The sequence below is a fragment of the Ornithorhynchus anatinus genome, chromosome 1 (assembly GCF_004115215.2).
Source record: "Ornithorhynchus anatinus isolate Pmale09 chromosome 1, mOrnAna1.pri.v4, whole genome shotgun sequence".
NCBI classification, from domain to species: Eukaryota; Metazoa; Chordata; class Mammalia; order Monotremata; family Ornithorhynchidae; genus Ornithorhynchus; species Ornithorhynchus anatinus.
In genome coordinates, this window is record NC_041728.1 from 82,032,438 (window position 1) to 82,047,895 (window position 15,458).

General features: G+C 40.2%; 1 protein-coding gene across 3 annotated transcripts in view; it reads left to right on the forward strand.

Moving 5' to 3' along the window:
- COL19A1 (collagen type XIX alpha 1 chain) overlaps window positions 1-15,458 on the forward strand; it is a 340,279-nt gene that overhangs the window by 125,761 nt on the left and 199,060 nt on the right. The gene's annotated exons all lie outside the window — the stretch shown is intronic.

Here is a 15,458-nt window from a genome sequence, read left to right on the forward strand (position 1 = left end):
AAAAGTTCATCTGGCTAAATTTATTGTGGGTGACAGAGAGTGTGAGTATATCTGTCATAGTGAAAATGTCCATTTGTGTATGGTGGGGCAGGTAGAGGATTAGAGGGAGAAATATGTCCTACTTTGTGACTCTCTCTTATCTCCTTTCCCCAATCTTGCACAACTATCTCTATTCCAGTCTATTCTATCTCTACTGTCAATCAATGGAGATTTTGTGCAATCAGTATCAATATTGATCAAAATCAATGTTTTGGTGCAGAACTTGAACTAAATGGTTGGGATGGTATGCCACAAGCAAAGATGTCATCTATATTCAGTTGACCTACAGTCTAATAAAGGAGATATTTATAAATAGATGGAGGAGGAGAAAGAATAAGGATTTAATCTAGTAACATAAATATGTTAGGGTGAACTAACCTGATAGATCATAGAAATAAAAGTGAGTATGGGTACTATGTATAATTATTGAAAGTGGGTGTTAATGCCTAAGTGCTAAGGTTGGCTGTTGGATTGATAGGGATTGAGGTGTTAGGAATCAATCAGGCTAGGACTTTCGGAGAATTTATAAGAAAATAATATATTTCTAGTTTCTGTTTATTCTATTTAATAATAATGCATTCATTTGCTAACAATTCTTTACAATTTCTAACAATCTTTTAAGAACTGATTAATTCTTTGAATCTTAATGGACCCATATACAAATCTGTAACTATATAATGGCCCTTACAGAGGAATGAGTTCATCAGGTCTGACCTAAGCTGTGAAGAATCCCTATCTTTAGATTTTCCATTTCTCTCAGTACCAATTGCCCAGTAGAGCAGTCATTATTGGTAGGTAAATCTCAACCCACAAGAGTGTGTAGCTATACACCAGTCATTCAGTGGTATTTATGGAGTACCTACGTTATGCAGAGCATTGCACTAAGCACTTGGGAGAGTACACTAAAATGGAGTTGGTAGATATAATTACTGCCCATAGGGAGCTTCCAGTCTAGAGGAGGAGAGAGATATTAATATAAATAAATAAATTATGGATGTGTACATTAGTGCTGTGGGGTGAATATCAAGTGCTGAAAATGTATAGATCTAAGATCCTCACCAAAGATTGTTTAGGCAGGAGGGAAAGAAAGTTTTTTTTAAAAGAAGCAAAGCTTCATTAATAACCCATTCATATTATAACTGGTTATGAAATGGTTATACAGTGAAGCGGTGAGATGCAGAAACTTAAAATTGGAAAAAAATGAGATGTTCTACACACTAATGGAACATTATAAAATACAAGGGCTTCATTTTCTTGTAAAATGAGAAATTTAAATGAACTTTCTCATAAAATAACTTGGCATTTTCAGATATATAATTGGTAAATTACCAAATGCTTCTTTTTGATTTAATCAATAGTACAATTAACCAATAGATTTTGAGAACTGTCCACATCAATCCTTAACACATTCCTTTACACATAGGTATTAAGATTCACATAATGGGTTTGAAGAAATATAAATAGGGAGATGCTAAAATCGTAACATCTTTCAATGGGCCTTTGATTTAGCCTTTTCAGTAGTAGTAGTGATAATAAGGATGATAATAATAATAATAATGGTATTTAAGCACTCACTATATTCCCTAGGTAACTCACTATCTAAGTTGGAGGAAGAACAGATATTGACTCCCCATTCTATACCTGAAGTAACTGAAGCACAAAGAAATTAAGTGACGTGTCCAAGTCACACAGGAGGCAAGTGACAGAACTGGGATTATAACCCAGGTCCCCTAATTCCCAAGCACATGATCTTTACACATGTTTATTAAATGCTCACTACATGCAAATCACCATAAAGCACTGGAAGAGACATACACAACTCCCTGGGAGTCATGATTTCAAGAGGATTGTGAAATAAAGACTGATACACAAAAAGAGTGCCAAGACGTTGGAAATGAATCAGTGTGATAACGAACAGTTCGTTCATTCAATCATTGAGCACACTGAGCAGTGTTATTATTATTATTGAGTACTTACTGTGTGCAGAGCACTGTACTAAGTGCTTGGGAAAGCACGATAGAACAATAGACACATTCCTTGCCCACAGTGATCTTACAGTCTAGACAGTGCAGGGGACACAGAGATTATTACAAATAAATAAGTTACAGATATGCACAAAAGTGCAGGGGAACTGAAAGGGGAGAAGAACAAAGGAAAACAAGGTGATATGGGAGTGGGAGAAGAGGAAACAGGGGTGTTTAGTCTGGAAAAGCCTCGTGGAGGAGATGTGCCTTCAATAAACCTTTGAAGTGGGAGAGAGTAATTGTCTGTCTGACTTGAGGAGGGAACGCATTCCAAGCCAGAAGCAGGACTTGAGCCAGGGATTGGTGGTGAGACAGGTGAGACCAAGGCACAGTGAGAAAGCACTAGAGGTGTAAAGTGTGCTGGCTGGGTTGTAGAAGGAGAATAGCTAGGTGAGGCAGGAGGTTGCATGGTGGTAGAGTGCTTTAAAGCCAAAGGTGAGGAGCTTTTGTTTGATGCGGAGGTGGATGGGTAACCACTGGAGTTTTTGAGGAGTGGAGTGACATGTCGTGAATGTTTTCGTAGAAAAATGATCCAGGCAGCAGAGTGAAGTATGGACTGGAGGCAGAAGAGACAGTAGGCTGGGAGATCAGAAAGGAGGCTGATGCAGTAATCTAGGTGGGGTAGGATAGGTGATTGTATTAATGTAGTAGCAGTTTGGATGGAGAGTATAAACCGGATTTTACCGATGTTGTGAAGGTAGGACCAACAGGATTTAGTGATGGATTGAATATGTGGAGCAGCGTGGCTTAGTGGAAAGAGCATGGGCTTGGGAGTCAGAGGACATGGGTTCTAATCCTGAGTCTGCCACTTGTCTGCTGTGTGACCCTGGGCAAGTTACTTAACTTCTCTGTGCCTCAGTTACCTCATCTGTAAAATGGGGATTAGGACTGTGAGCCCCATGTGGGATAGCCTGATTACCTTGTAACTACCCCAGCGCTTAGAACAGTGCTTGGCACATAGTAAGCGCTTAACAAATACCATAATTACTATTCAGTGCTTAGTACAGTGCCCAGCACATAGTTAAGCACCTAACAAATACCATAATTATTATTATTATTATTATATGTGGGTTGAATGAGAGAAAGGAGTCAAAAAAAACACCAAGGCTCCAGGTTTATGAGACAGGAAGGATGGTGGTGTTGTCTACAGTGATGGAAAAGTGATCAGGATGACAGAGTTTGGGTGGGAAGATAAGGAATTTTGTTTTGTACATGTTATGCCTGAGGTGACGGGAGGACATCCCAGTAGAGATGACTTGAAGGCAAGAGGAAATGTGAGACTGCAGAGAAGGAGAGAGATCAGGGCTGGAGAGATAGATCTTTAGATGTTCACCATGTGGTGGGACTTGGAGCCATCTTTTTGTTCAAAGTTATTGTTGACGGTGAAGTGGTTGGTACACATGGTTGTATTACAGAGATCATTTCTGGGTCAGTTTGTTTATGAAAATACAGCAATTCCCCTTTTTTCCAAGAGTGTTATTTTCAAACCCGAAGGACAATCACATATATACTACATATAATGAAATGGAACCTATGTTGTCTCCATTACTTAAATTATACTTTTGAAACATTTCATTTTGTTTAAATGATCATGCAAATTTCCCTTGTTTTTTGATCTACAGTCTCCTGGGAGAGTATTTGATAGGCAGCTTTAAAATATATGTATTGGTAATTCTGCAAGGTTTCAGCCATTAGGATTTGATTTGCAAATATAGATCAATACATTTTAAAATGCATATTATCATGCATTTTATAAAATTTGTGTGTATATATATATATACACAAACGCACACACACATATACCTATATATATATTTTTTGTAAGCCCCCACCCAGCTCAAACCAACCAGGACCTTCCTGGACAGGGGAAGCCTCAGTGACAGGTAGTAAAGTCAGACCACACCTCTGATCACCAAGGTTACTGTGGAAAGTGTTTTACTTAGTTTTACCAGTGTGCAAGGGAGTGACACACATTCTCACTCACTTCACCAAAGGTCCAGTACCAGACTGCTGGTCAAGGGAGTCTGTTCCGCCAGTGCTGCTTTATTCTGCTTCCAAGTCCTGCTGCCTTCTGCTGCTTTCAAGTGCTGCTCCACTGCTGCTTCTGCTGCTTCAGTGCTTGCTTCTCTGTATGCCTTCTTCCTGGATGCTTCTGCTCCAGTTGCTTCAGTGCTGCTCTCTCTGTTTGCCTCTAGGCTGCCTTCTGCGTGCTTCCTCGCTATTCAAAATGACCACCTTTTATCTGCCTTAGTCCTCGAAGCTATGGCTCTATGTGACAGTTATTGATTGATCCAGGCCCATTACCGGATAGAGCAGGGAGAGAAGGCCACTCCTCCCTCCATGCTCTGCCCCCACAGGCCAGCAATCACCTATCTCAGGTAGAGCCCGTCAGTGCCTTCACGAGTCTCTTCCTTCGTGTTGTTCGTGGGATCACAGACAGTCAGGAATAAGGCAGCTTGTGGGCTCACCACAATATGATGGCTTAGTGGAAAGTGCATGAGCTTAGGAGTCAGAGGATGTGGGTTCTAATCCGGACTCCACCACTTGTTTGCTGTGTGACCTAGGGCAAGTCAGTTAACTTCTCTGTGCATCAATTACCTCATCTGTAAAATGGGGATTAAGACTATCAGCCCCATGTGAGTCAACCTGAGTACCTTCTATCTACCCTGGCTCTTAGAACAGTCCTTGACACATAGTAAGCACTTAACAAGTACCACAATTCTTATTATTATTATAATATATTTTACCAGCCCCACTGGAGCCATTAGAATCTATGGAGAACCATTTTAGGACCTTATAAGTCTGTACATTATCTATTTTTTATTAAATAATAACTATTTAGTTACTTTAGTTTTTAAGCAACTTAAAGACAGGTATATATTTCTTCAACAAAAGACTAAAATGGTCTAGTAGTTCATATCCAGCAAACTTTAGACATAACTATAAACTTTCTTGGAAGCCAAAATCCTACAAATGTTACTGAATTCTGCCACTGAGGCAATCAATCAGTCAATAATATTTATTGAGCATTTACTATGTGCAGAGCACTGTTCTAAGCACTTGGCAGAGAACAGTATAACAAAGTTGGTAGTCATTTTCCCTGCCCACAAAGAGCTTAAATGTAGATGGGGAGACAGACATTGATATTATGGATATATACAAAAGTGCTGTGGGGCTGAGGGACTGGTGAATAAAGTCTAAAAATCCTACTGTTAAAGGCAATGCAAAAGGGAGTGGGAGAGGAGGAAATAAGTACTAAATATGGGAAGTCCTCTTGGAAGAGAAATGCTTTCAGTAAGGTTTGCTCGGAGGCAGTAAACTATCCATGAGTCATAGATAGAAGAAGAGATAGGAAATTGAATCGAGAATGCAGTATATCCCCTCGGGGAGAGGCAGAATGGGGAGTACCATGTCAAAATTGTATGAATTTTGCAATCACAATATTAATTTGAAATGTTAATTTTTCACTAACAAGTAGGCAATTTGGAAATATATATTTTAAATCTAGGCATTATTTATCTTATTAATGCCCAAAGTGCCCAAATGTTCTTCAGAATATTAGTAGCCCCTAATTTCACAGTATTTAAATACTTAGTTCCCCAATAAAAGCATTAGGAAAAACATTAATTTTTTTTCTCACAAACTCTTGCCCCATCACAAGTTGGCAGAGTTTGTTTTTTGTAAAATCATTGTCTTTCAAGTCACAGTCAGATCCTAAAGCAATTGTACTAACGCATATGCATTTACTTCTGGGATTATTATTCTAATCAGTGAGCCCCACAGCCAGGATTAGCCTGAAAGAATATAAACTTTTCTCAGCAGAAATTGCCGACTCTGAACTTTCATGTACATTTCAAACTAAATAAAATTCCTACATCAGAGGTTTAATCAAAGTTCTAGTAAGATTGCTTAGCTTTAGATTTCGAATGAAGTGTTCTTACACATAAGAGTTTTGTTATGTGAATATTTATGGAGTTTTCTGGGAACACTGAATATGGAGAGTGCATTGTATAGAAGCTCAAAACATCACTACCATTTCTGACAAAGTTTTCTATTCATAATCTTCTAAAACCCTAGCTTAATTAAATTCTTCAGCCTTTTTGTGCTGATCCTTGATTGTTGATATTGAGTCCCAGCTATGTCTGCTCCCTAGGACTACTGAATCTCCTTAGATCCAAATCCCTGTATGTTTAATAAAGCAAATTGGGCATTAAAACTGAACCTCTGGTCAGTTATGATAATACTCCTGCCACAAAGATGATCCATAAACTTTAAGAGGGACTAGCATACAATCTTAACTAAAGTATGCATTCAGTGGAAAATTATTGGCAAGTTTGAAATGAAACCTGAATACCCTGCTTGCCAAAGGAGGGATGAATGAATTAAGTATAAAAGTTCATTCTGTGGTTCTTTAAAGCTCAAAAAACATGATCATGAAATCTGAAAATGGTTAGTGCTAGACTTTATTTTAAATGTTTCTTGCTATCTTTAAAGTGGCATTTTGATTCAAATTTTCCATTAATTAATTTATTTATTTATTCCATCATATTTATTGAGCACTTACTGTGTGCAGAGCACTAGGTATTAGGACAAAGGTAGTTATAACTGCTAGAACAGCCTCTAGACTGTAAACTTTCTGTGAGCAGCGAGCATATCTACCAACTGAGTTGTTCTGTACCTGGGAGACCAAATACTTAGTACAGTGCTGTGCACATAGTAAGCACTCAATAAATACCATTGATTAACTGATTCCTCTCTCAGACTTCCCTATCACCGTGGATGACACGTCCATCCTTCCTGTCTCTCAGGCCCGCAATCTCGGTGTCATCCTTGATTCGTCTCTCTCATTCACCCCACACATCCTATCCATTACCAAGACCTGCCAGTATCACCTTTACAGTATCGCCACCCTCTCCACCCAAACGGCTACCTTACTGCTACGGGCTCTTGTTATATCCCGGCTAGACTACTGTGTCAGCCTTCTCTCTGATCTCCCTGCCTCCTCTCTCGCCCGCTCCAGTCTATTCTTCACTCCGCTGCCTGGTTCATCTTCCTGCAGAAACGATCTGGGCATGTCACTCCCCTTCTTAAACACCTCCAGTGGTTGCCTATCAACCTCTGCTCCAAACAAAAACTCCTCAGTCTAGGCTTCAAGGCTCTACATCACCTTGCCCCTTCCTACCTCTCCTCCCTTCTCTCTTTCTACTGCCCACCCCACACGCTCCGCTCCTCTGCCGCCCACCTCCTCACCGTCCCTCGGTCTCGCCTATCCCGCCGTCGACCCCTGGGCCACATCCTCCCGTGGTCCTGGAATGCCCTCCCTCCTCACCTCCACCAAACTAATTCTCTTCCCCTCTTCAAAACCCCAGTTAAAACTCACCTCCTCCAAGAGGCCTTCCCAGACTGAGCTCCCCTTCTCCCTCTACTCCCTCTACCGCCCTCCCTTCACCTCTCCGCAGCTTAACCCTCTTTTCCCCCCATTTCCCTCTGCTCCTACCCCTCTCCCTTTCCATCCCCACGGCACTGTACTCGTCCTCTCAACTGTATATATTTCCATTACCCTATTTATTTTGTTAGTGAAATGTACATCGCCTTGATTCTATTTAGTTGCCATTGTTTTTATGAGATGTTCTTCCCCTTGACTCTATTTATTGCCATTGTTCTTGTCTGTCCGTCTCCCCCGATTAGACTGTAAGCCTGTCAAATGGCAGGGACTGTCTCTATCTGTTGCCGACTTGTTCACTGCAAGCACTTAGTACAGTGCTCTGCACATAGTAAGCGCTCAATAAATACTATTGAATGAATGAATGAATAGCAGGTATGTGGAAACATGACAAATTTCTGGGTACACATTGCAAACATTCTGCTAGGCCATCATGCCGGCTGGCCATTTGGTGAGTTGCAATTTTCCAATTGTCTCACCACATCAATTGGCAATGAAGTGGAATGGAATGTTGCTAATTCCCCATAAGATTCCTCCTCTTCAGCTCACCTTTCCTCCTGTTTAGTCAGGGAAGAGTGTGGCCCAGATTGACATGGCAGTGGATGGATTCCTAATATTAAACCACAGACTGACAAGTCTGTCTGTCCCCTGCATTCATTCATTCAATAGTATGTATTGAGCACTGTGTGCAAAGCACTATACTAAGCTTTTGGGAGGGTACAATAAAACAATAAACAGAAACATTCCCTGCCCACAATGAACTCACAGTCTTGATATTAGGGCCTCCACCTGACTACAACAATCTGGATTTTGTAAATGAAATGTACATCGCCTTGATTCTATTTAGTTGCCATTGTTTTTACGAGATGTTCTTCCCTTTGACTCTATTTATTGCCATTGTTCTTGTCTGTCTGTCTCCCCCGATTAGACTGTAAGCCCGTCAAACGGCAAGGACTGTTGCTATCTGTTGCCGACTTGCTCATTCCAAGCGCTTAGTACCATGCTCTGCACATAGTAAGTGCTCAATAAATTCTATTGAATGAATGGATTAGAAATCATAATTTACCATTCAGAGAGTGGTACTTTTCCCTTTTGACTGTCCCTCTAGCCTGAAAGCTTCTTGTGGGCAGGGCATTTCTATCAACTCAATTATATTGTACCTCCCCCAGACACTAGTGGAAATAACATGTGCTTGGGAATCAGGGGACGCAGATTCAAATCCCAGTTCTGCCACTTGCATGTTCTTTGACCTTGGGCAAATCTCTGAACTTCTCTGTGCCTGTGTGTTCCCATCTGTAAAGTGGGAATTCAATAGTTGTTCTTCCTCCTACTTAGACTTTGAGCCTCATGTGGGACAGGAACTATGTATGACCTAGCTATCTTTCTTAGTTCAGTGCTTGGAATCTAAAAGGCATCTAATAAATGTCATTAAAAATTACTGCAAATATCACAACTTGCTTCATCTGTTACAACAGCTATTCTTTCCTTCCATCTCACATAATGCCCATTTAAGTCTTATACTTGTCCTGTTCCCTGGGAGTTACATCATCTCAATGAACTCCAAGCAACAGAGATTATATGTACACATTGACAGTGAAAGAAATTATTGAACTCCATCAGATATCATAAGTAAAATGACTTTCCCGACTGGATTACTGCATCAGCCTCCTTTCTGATCTGCTACCCTCTTGTCTTTCCCCGCTTCAGTCTATACTTCACTCTACTGCCTGGATTATCTTTCTACAGAAATGCTTTGGGCATGTCACTCTCCTCCTCAGAAATCTCCAGTGGTTGTCTATCAACTTTTGAATGAGGCAAAAACTCCTCACTCTTGGCTTCAAAGCTCTCCATCACCCTGCCCCTACTACCTCACCTCCCTTCGCTCCTTCTACAGCCCAACCCACACACTCCACTCCTCTACCGCTAACCTCCTCACTGTGCCTTGTTCTCGCCTATTCCGCCGTCGACCCTTACCTCACATCCTTCCTCTGGCCTGGAATGCCCTCCCTCCTCACATCTGCCAAACTAGCTCTGTTCCTCCTTTCAAAGCCCTACTGAGAGCTCACCTCCTCCAGGAGGTCTTCCCAGACTAAGTCCCCTTTTTCTCTGCTCCTCCTCCCCTCCCCATCACCCCTACTTCCTCCCTCTCCTCTACCGGCTTCCCTTTCCCACAGCACTTGTGTATATTTGTATGTATTTATCATTCTATTTATTTTATTGATTATGTGTATATATCTATAATTCTCTTTATTTATATTGATGCTACTGATTCCATCTACTTGTTTTGTTTTGTTGTCTGTCTCCCCCCTTCTATACTGTGAGGCCGTTGTTGATTAGGGATTGTCTCTATCTGTTGCTGAATTGTACTTTCCAAGCACTTAATACAGTGTTCTGCACACAGTAAACACTCAATAATCTGATTGAGTGAGTGAGTGAGTGAGTGAGTGAGTGAGTGAGTGAGTGAATGAATGAATGAATGAATGAATGAATAATGCTGAAAAATGGAATCTGCTTAATTAGACATTTGAGAGGAGCATGCATTTTACTGCAGCCATTCTTCCAGTGTTCCAGAGTATTCAGTTAGAGTAAGAAATAATCACATTAGTAAAAGAGAAAAATGAAGAGTTAATCTTTGAATAGAGCATAGAAGTAATTCAGTATTAATCTTGATATACAGGGATTACTGGCTTCATCATGAGAACATTAGGGGCTTGATTCAGTCCACGCTTGGAGTTTAACATGGTTGTTTATCCACAAATGTACCCTTGGGAAAAGCCTTACTTTCTATGCAAACCTAAGTGATGGAAATTGTAGTCATCAAGTAGTCTAAATGAGTGAATTCACATCTCAAAGTGACTACTTTATTCCCATTTAAAGAAAAAATAATTGATGTTGCACAAACTTCAGTATTAATTGTTATTTATCACTCATTCATTTTATTACATTAATCCATTGTCCAGAGAAAAAAAATAAATTTAAAGACTGCCACAAGGTATTGCCTGATTGGCTAATTTCCTCATTGAAGTGAACTTTTTCACACACTGCATCCATATCCATACAAGGCAATATCTGTGGGGAAAAACATGGCTAAAGGACTGTTGCCAGATGGTTCAGAAGTTAGTGTTATTGTATAAAAGCCCGTCATTGTAGGGATTGTCTCTATCTGTTGCCGAATTGTACATTCCAAGTGCTTAATTGCTCTGCACATAGTAAGCACTCAATAAGTACTAGTGAATGAATTGAATGAATAAACATGCCTATGCCCCAGTATATATGATCTGCTATAGGAATGGAAGTCTGTGGCCAGACAGGTCATAGCAGTAGCTATTTGGGAAACCAGTGTCTATCAAATACAGTCACTACAACATTTTGGAGGTCACACCTTTAAAATTTCAGCTAATAATGAGAACTAAGAAATGGGTGAAATAGTTTTACAATTCTAAAATAACTGTGTTCATACTCTGACTTCCCATTTTGCCTGTGTCTAAGTTTCTTTGTTCTGTGTCATTAACTTTAAGCCTTTGTCTTAGTTTCTCTGTGGCTATGATTGAGAAGTTTTTTCTAGAAACACACAACTGCTATTAGAATTTTAAGTATTTCAAGAGAAAGCTATGATTAAGAGCTTTTCTTGATAGTAAAACTGTTATTGATAGTAAATAACTTTTAAAAGTAACCAACACAAAATAAATACAAAGATTTAATAATCTATGACATATTTTTAATTGAAATTTCCCAAAATTATAAATCAAATTATAAATGTACATTCTGTAGTTTTATCAAATTCTCAACTCATAATTGTTATTAAATATTTGTAAATACCAGTTGGTCAGATGATTTAGTAAAAATGATATCTCACATGAAATTTCCTCTTCTTTATGCTGGGACATTTTAAATTGGGATCAAAGACCAATTACATTTAATTGAATGATTTTGATGCTCTAATATTTAATGAAATGTGAGCACTATTTTACAAAATGAATGACTTTTTATCAAACCAATGAGGTTCTTTTGAGACAACTAAGATAAAAAGCAGTGCTAACATTGTTCTTTGTTGAATGGGAAAAAAAGAATTAGGTCTTCGGTATGGTTTTCATCATTATAAATATTTCATTAGACTTTAGCTATCCATCTTATCAGAGTTGTTCTAATTTACTTAACACTTTGGCCTCATTGTTCTTGAAAACCTAGCATTTGTAATTGCCTAAATATGAATATTTCAGTTATTCTTTCTAGAGCTGTGTTTGTATAATAAACAGCAATTTTATTAATGACAAATAAATTCTAATTGGAAATTTTGTCCATCTAAGCAAAAAAAAAAATTAACTTACAATTAGTAGTCTTAACTAATCAAACTATAAGATATCTTTACTCAAATGATATGCACTCTACTTTACAAATGTTAATTTAATAGTTAGCGAGATGATGATATCAGAGTTCTATTATTAAAGTGTTAGTTCATGCCTTAAATATTTATTCTTGAATGTCTGTTCAAAGTCCTATACAAAATGTTCATGATTCCGAAATTCTAAACCAAGCAGTTGTAATGCTACTTAACTGGTAGTTGATCCTTTTGTAGAACCAAATATTTACAGTTATGAATACTCCCCTGTATGTTTGTGACATTTTGGCACCAATTCTTTCAGGTTTTCTATCCCACTAATTGGATCCTGCTGTCATGTACTAATGACTTCTGTAGGTCTTCCTAATCCTGGCTTCACCGCTTGTATGCTGTGTGACCTCGAGCAAGTCACTTAACTTCTCTGAACCTCAGTTACTTCATCTGTAAAATGAGGATTAAGAATGTGAGCTCCATGTGGGACAGGGACTGTGTCCAACCTGATTAACTTGTATCTACCCCAGCACTTAGAAAATGCTTGGCACATAGTAAGTGCTTAACAAGTACTATTATTATTATTACTACTGTTATTATTTAGATAGGTGCTGATATATGTACCTGCCACAGCTTCTTTCTCTGTGCCTGATTTCCTAAGAAGGTGATTTTCTAAGATACAACTGACCTGAACATGTCTCTAATAACATGGGTGTTGCATTATTGCACATCTCCACATCAAGGAAAAGTTTTATTGAAATACTGTCTGATGCTGTGCATGTACGTTCATACAAAAATATGTATGCATGCAAATTGAGTTTTTCTGACGATCTATCCAAACAGACTAATAATATCAGATAGATGTTCCCTGAATCACGGACTGCATTTTAACTAAAATATCAATCAGTGGCATTTATTGAGTGCTTACTGTGTGCAGAGCACTATAATGAAAACATATGTAACGCACAACTGAATGTACACTCTCAGTGATTTGAATAGTCAAATAAATGCTGGCAGGAAAATATTTCTGCTGAGACTTTCTGCTGGAGAATAATTCAGTTTTATTGGTTACAAAACTGTGGAAACAAAATCAAAAACCTTGCTAAAGTCAGGATAGATTGCATCTGACGTTATCAATTTACTAGTCGCACTATTACAGATAGGTTTAGTATTAAAAGATACTCTCTATACAGAGATATGCTGATTGTTGTTCTTTCCCTTTCATATTTAAATTTGAATATAAATTGAAGTTAATGTGACAACATTAGAGTTGTCTAATTATTTTCCCAAGTTCATCACACCTCATCTTGCCTCCCTATCCATTCTACCCACTCTTGATGACCAAATTGATGCTCTCCACTCCACTGTCTCTACTCAACTCAACTCACTCCCCTTTCCCTTTATTACTCTCGCACCACTAAATCACAGCCCTAGGTCACTGCCACTGTCCGCCTCCTTCACTCTTATGCTCAAGCTTCTGAACACTGCTGGCGAAGTCTAAACACCAAGCCAACCTTGTTCACTTTAAATTTATCTTTACTTTCCTTAACTCTGCCCTCTCCTCTTCCAGGCAAAACTATTTCTCTTCCCTTATTGAAATGCCCATCACCCCCATCAGCTGTTCCAGCCATTAACTCCCTCCTCAGGCTCTCTGTTCCTCCCCCTCCACCATCTTTCATCCCCAACAATTTGGCCACCTACTTCATTAGGAAAATTAACACTATTAGGTTTGAGCACCCCAAAGTTACCCCTTCCCCTTCTCCGTCCCCCCCAGCTCTCGACCCCCTTCTCTACTTTCCCATCTTTTCCAGCAGTATCTTCAGAGGAGATCTCTTCCCTCCTCTCAAGTGCCACCCCCTCCACCTGTGCTTCTGATCCCATTCCTTCTCACCTTATAAAAACTTTCTCCCCTTCGCTCCTGTCCTCCTTAACTTCCATCTTCAACTGCTCACACTCCATTGGCTTCTTCGCTGTGCCTTAAAAACAGGCCCACATCTCCCCAATCCTAAAATAACCCTCCCTTGACCCCATTGGCCCCTCCAGTTATTGCCCATTCTCCCTCCCACCTTTTCTTTCCAAACTCCTGGAGCGAGTTGTCTACACTCACTGCCTCGAATTCCTTTCCTCCAACTTTCTCCTGGACTCCCTCCAATCTGGCTTCCATCCCCTCCACTCCCCCGAAACTGCCAAAGGTCACCCATGACCTCCTTCTTGCCAAATCCAGTGGCTCCTACTCTATCCTAATCCTCATCGACCATTCATCTGCCTTTGATACTGTCAACCATCCCCTTCTCCTCAATATGTTATCCAGCCTTGGCTTCATGGACTCCATCCTCTCCTGGTTATCCTCTTGTCTCTCTGGCCATTAATTCTGAGTCTCCTTCATGGGCTCCTCCTCCCCCTCTCATCCCCTAACTGTAGGGATTCCTCAAGGGTCAGTTTTTGATCTCCTTCTGTTCTCCATCTATACTTTCTCCCTTGGTGAACTCATTCGCTCCCACGACTTCAACTATCATCTCTACGCAGATGATACCCAAATTTACCTCTCTTCCCCTTTTCTCTCTTCCTCCCTCCAAGCTCGTATCTCCTCCTGCCTTCAGGACATTCTCCAACTGGATGTCCTAAAACTCAACGTCTAAGACTGAGCTCCTTGTCTTCCCTCCCAAACCCTTTCCTCTCCCTGAATTTCCTGTCACTGTGGACGGCACTACCATCCTTCCCGTCTCACAAGCCCGCAACCTTGGTGTCATCCTTGATGTCATCCTTAACTCTGCTCTCTCATTCACCCCACATATCCATTCCGTAACTAAAACCTGCCAGTCTCTTCTTCACATCACCAAGATCTGCCCTTTCCTCTCCATTAAAACTGCTACCTTGTTAGTAGAATCACTCATCATATCCCAACTAGATTACTGCATCAACATCCTTTCTTATCTCCCAACCTCCTGTCTCTCCCCACTTCAGGCTACTTCACTCTACTGCCCGGTTTAGCTGTCTACAGAAATGTTCTGGGTATATCACCCCCCCCCAAAAAAATCTCCAGTGGTTGCTTATCAACATTTGAATGAGGCAAAAACTCCTCATTTTTGTCTTCAAAGCTTTCCATCACCTTCCCCCTCCTACCTCACTCCTCTTCTCTCCTTCTACAGCCCAGTCCGCACACCCTGCTCCTCTGCTGCTAAACTCCTCATTGTGCCTCGTTATTGCCTATCCTGCCGTCGACCCCTTGCCCGTGTCCTCCTCTGGCCTGGATTGCCCTTCCTCCTCACATCTGCCAAACTAGCCCACTTCCCCCCTTCAGAGTCCTACTGAAAGCTCACCTCCTCCAGAAGGTCTTCTCAGACTCAGCCCCCCTTGCCCTCTGCTCCTCCTCCCCCTCCCCATCGCCCCAACTCCCTCCTTCTGCTCTGCCCATCCTCCCCAACCCACAGCACTTGTGTATATATGTATGTATTATTTTATTTATTTTATTAATGATGCGTATAGATCTATAATTCTATTTATATTGATGCTATTGATGCCTGTCTACTTGTTTTGTTTTGTTGTCTGTCTCCCCTCTTCTAGACTGTGAGACTATTATTGAGTAGGGATTGTCTCTATCTGTTGTGGAACTGTACTTTCC